Here is a 4,660-nt window from a genome sequence, read left to right as displayed (position 1 = left end):
ATGCTTGCATTTTTTCTTGAATTGAGGAGGTACGTGAGACACTTTGCCAATGCAACAAGACAATTTACATTTAAATTAAGAAAAAAATCAATTGCCTTGTCTAATTTCGAGTGCATATTATCTAATAATCTTGTTTTAAGAATAAAACTGCTCATTCCATTTTCTAATCACCGTATTTACCTACTCATATTAAGGGAAAATAGACTTCATTTAAAGATTTTTTTTTGCAGTGCAGCCAAGGCTCTAGTGAGCGCCATCCTCCCACAACTGTTTGGTCTTCTTTGTTTTTTTTACAAGGCAGTGAGGTCTAGCTGTAGATCACATGACTTGTGATGTGCAAAAAGCGTTACCATTGCAGTTTTGTGAAATATATGAATTTTGATATCACCCCCCAAAAAAAAACCTTATTGAAAACTAAAACATTTTAATTAAAAACTTTTTTTTATGGAAAAATGCAGGTTTTCGATTTAGAAAACATATTTTTGTAATTAAAACTTGCACAATTTGATGGTAAATGGAAACACACCGATTATAGAAGCCAATATGTACAAGGTCTATATAAGAAAGGAAATGTGAATGGGTGTGTGTTTCGCCGGAAAAGCCAAATTGGTTTTGACCGCTCGGCTGGGAAACGCTGTAAACCCACAGCTGGCCATTTGAAAAAATCTTTTGTTTTATAAGTGAGCAAAAGTGGGAATAAAACGGCTTTTAACTGCAAGAACAGTGTCTGGACATTGCCTGGTTACCAGCTCATCCCGGCAAATGTGCGTCAACATAAAATTCCAGGTTAAGTAACACTCCAGTGGCTTTTAGCATCGGCTAAGCCCCTACACCAATAGTCTATTGTTTATTAACTTCATTTTGTTTTCATCAAGGTATGACTTGGACCTGTAATACATGATTACCAAACACATCTAAATAGAAAATAAGTTAAACAGTTTTTATATTGGGGTCATTTTTGTTCACGTAACTACTTTCTAGGATTTGTTCATTATATACCAAATAAAGTCACTGGTGTAAACACCTCAACCTCTCTCACATAACCGCTAATAAGACTCCTTTTTTTGAATCCCTTTACAAATGCATCTAAAAGTGTGACCATTTTTTTTCACATGAATAAATACATATATATATATATATACCCTCTGAGAAAAGTACAATTAATGTTAAGTGTGAGAAAAAAGTTTGCATTAAATATGAAAATTTGCAGGGGATACTGAGTGACGTTGCCATTTAGAATCATAGTTTCTACAGAAGAGAGTGCACACAGTCTATGTTGCCAACTGTGAAACAAATGGCATCTAAATTGAATAATTCAGTCTGGGGGAGAAAGATGTGGGATTTGCACACAAAGACTGACTGACAGATAGAGTGAGAGGAGAGGCAGCCAACCTTTAACAGAGCTGCAGAGAAAAGACAGTAAATGGCAAGTTAGATTAATAGATTGGCAAGGTCTCACAGAAGATGGGCTAATAATTCACCAAGCGAGAGAAAGGCAGCTTTTCTGAGGTTAAAGTTGAGAGAGGAGGAATGATGAAGATGGAAATATGAATACTAAATAATTCAGTCAGGATCCTTTTGTGAAACAAAAAGGGATTAAAAAGTGTTGAGAGGAGTCAAAGGTTAGCAGCAGATGTGGAGGAAAGCAGAAATGAATCACGTGGATGTGCAAGAACAATCTGAGATGGAAGAAAAGCATGGTGGAGGAGAGGACATGGAAAAATATGTGTAACACTGCTAGACAGAGGTCATAGTGTTATTATATTCCACATTCAGAGATCACCTCTACCAGTGCTCCTTTTTAACCACCACTGACATGCAGACGTAAAAGCTGCAGACAGACATGTAAATGAACACCTGGATTCCTCTTAGCTCCTTCAGATCCAGTTTCTTATGGAGCAATTTCAGCTGCTCCGATTGAAATCACTCTGAACAGCAATTATGTTGTAGGGAAATGAGCTATTTAATTTTCACAAAGCATCCTCTACGTCCTGCTAATTGCTGCTTATATGCTTATATCAGCCAGTTTCTCCTCCAAGCTGAAATTATTGCATCTCCATTAAAGGCTTTCAGCTCTCAGGACCTCACTTTGAGTTTTTCCTTATTGACTCTTTTTGCAGTTTCTTAGTGGCAATGCTCCGAGTGTTAAAATTCTGCCCACCAAATGTTTAACTTGCACTCTAAACTGTTATTTTGTTTTTGTTTTTTTCAATTTCCAGGTTTTTTTCTCTTCTCAGCCATTTTTGTAATACTTTTACAGCAGCCACTCATCGGCGTTGCTATGTTTCAAGAAAATTTCTGTGATCAATACATTTTAACAGATGAATGTATTCATAAATTATGTAATTACTAAAATCAATGCTCTGATGTTCTTATCTTGTTAAAAGGAAGAACTAAATGGCTCACTCTAAGTCAGGGGCCGTGTAATGATGAAAATGATGAGATCCCAGATAAAAGCGGCTGAAAAGAATTTCGTCTGCAGCTCCAAACCAAAGTTTAGGAGCGCAACTATACAGGTGGATCTCTAAGTATTGCTGTTGGTTTCCTCCGCATCAAAAACAGTTAGCTAGTAACTTCAAGATTTTATGGGCTTTTCAATCTGGGAGGAGATCCTAAGGAAATCTGAGAAGTCATAAAAACCTTGCTCGAATCTGGTTTAATATCCCTTTAACATCAGAGATGCTCTTCTTCTTTGTGGGATAGAACATGGAGTCTAAACCTTTCAGATTTTATGGATCAAGTTGACACTATAGGGAAATTTGCAGCATATTTGACAGATAAAATGAGGAAAGAACACTAAAGAAAGAGAAAAGTAGCAAAAGAACATGCAAGTTACCCGCACACATACAAGTGTTTGTACAATTACATGCAAAAAATAATTGTAAATGGACAGACCTATATCAATGTTCTAAGCTTCACCACAAACAACCTAACTTCCTTTTTTCTTTCTCCAATTTGAAACCTTTTGTTCAGCAGTTCATTTTGTGTCCTCCTCCTTTTTTAATAGGCAGAAAAAGACAGTGTCTGTGAGCTTGTAGTTGCACGTGTGTGGGTGTAAATTTTCTGGGGTTCAGGGTGAGTAAAAGAAGGGAGCACTCAAATCCCAGTGGCTCTGGGGAGCTGTCAGAACTGATAGTGCTCTATCACTCGTGAACGGAGGTGCAAAATTGGGCAGAGCTGAGAACTGTGCGAGTCAGAAGATGATGGTCCCTCTGTCTACTGGAGCCTGACTGACTGAGATGGAGAGATGTGGAAAGTGTTCAACCAGCTACCTTTCAACCTGAAAAGAAAAACCCGCTCAAAATGCAACACAATGAATTCATATGGACGTTACATTAACCTCCAACAGGACTAACAAAATGCCATTTATTTTCTTATTTTTATTCATCAATGCAAATGAGAACTTATCAAGCCTGGACCCTGTAACTTTATAACACCAAACATTGAGTTCACTTTTTATAATAAAAATTTGATGTTTTGCAAATGAATAAAAGTTAAGTGAACTGAGAAAAAATATTTTTTTGTTATAAGCATATTTGCTTGCTTAAAAAATATTTACTTTGATCTTGACAATGGGTAGCTTGCATGCTTTAAGAGTCTAAATGTATTTATTTTTAACTTTATGTCATTAACTTACTTAAATATCATTTTATTGACATGTTTTCTGTTTGTCTTTGTTCAATTACCTTCTGAAATGTATTTTATTCTAGAAGACACATATATACAGTAATCATGTGTCTATATTTATAGCTGTGAGTGATTTTACTGAACAATGTTGTAGTTAGTATGCATAATGATGCATTGAGTGTAATTAGTCAATTCTCGGTTCATTCTCATCATATCCTGTGTGCAACTGAGGCAATGCTTTCCACTTGGGGTCAGATTTCCAAAGATTCATTTTAAAACTAATCTGAAGAGCATCTTGCCCAATTTCATTCATTTCAAAATGATCTTATCTCATTATCATTTGACTCCCAATATAAACCTCGGACAGAAAGTTAAACACCTAGAGAATACTTGATATCACAAAACCAGAATAATACATCTAAAATGAATTTACTTCGTCAGGCTGACATATGACTCACCTTACCTGTGTGTTCTTGTGCTACTTTTGTTGCTCAACCATGGGGAATAAAAGAGACAAAGCATTTTAAATATCTGGTTAATTTCTTCTGACAAGCTTCAATATTGGGTGTGATGGTATGCTTCAGTAATGGAATCTGAACTGGGTTAACTCAGTATTGCTATTGATTATTATAGTCAGTTTATCTTATATTGTAAAAGACAGGAAGACGGTTATATGAGAAAAGAAATGTAGATTATCACAAACCTGAGCTACAAATACATAGGAAATTGTTTAAAATGTTGAAATTCTGGTTTTCCATACTTGTTCGTTATGCAGTACTTTAAGGCAGCGGTCCCCAACCACCGGGCCGCGGACCGGTACCGGTCCATCGGTCATTTGGTACCGGGCCGCACAGAAAAAAGTATATATATATATATATATATATATATCTATATCTATATCTATATATAGATATAGATATATATCTATATAGATATATATCTATATTTATATATAAAATGTATCGACGATCAGAGTCTGAGTGATGTTTTATTTTGAAAAATATAAAAAATTGCGGTATTCTCTCCCAATTAC

At 35.6% G+C, this 4,660-nt stretch overlaps 1 protein-coding gene across 1 annotated transcript in view; it reads left to right on the top strand.

The window, feature by feature from the left end:
- Window positions 1–1,569: 1,569 nt before the first annotated feature.
- fam222a (family with sequence similarity 222 member A) overlaps window positions 1,570–4,660 on the top strand; it is an 84,412-nt gene continuing 81,321 nt past the window's right edge. Inside the window, exon 1 of the mRNA XM_015394345.1 lies at window positions 1,570–1,580. The gene's annotated coding sequence lies outside the window, so the exon portion shown is untranslated. The remainder of the gene's footprint in view (window positions 1,581–4,660) is intronic.

The sequence above is a fragment of the Cyprinodon variegatus genome, unplaced genomic scaffold, assembly GCF_000732505.1.
Source record: "Cyprinodon variegatus isolate N-32 unplaced genomic scaffold, C_variegatus-1.0 Scaffold681, whole genome shotgun sequence".
NCBI classification, from domain to species: domain Eukaryota; kingdom Metazoa; phylum Chordata; class Actinopteri; order Cyprinodontiformes; family Cyprinodontidae; genus Cyprinodon; species Cyprinodon variegatus.
The sequence above is the reverse complement of the archived record's forward strand: the minus strand, read 5'-3'. Positions and strand labels throughout refer to the sequence as shown.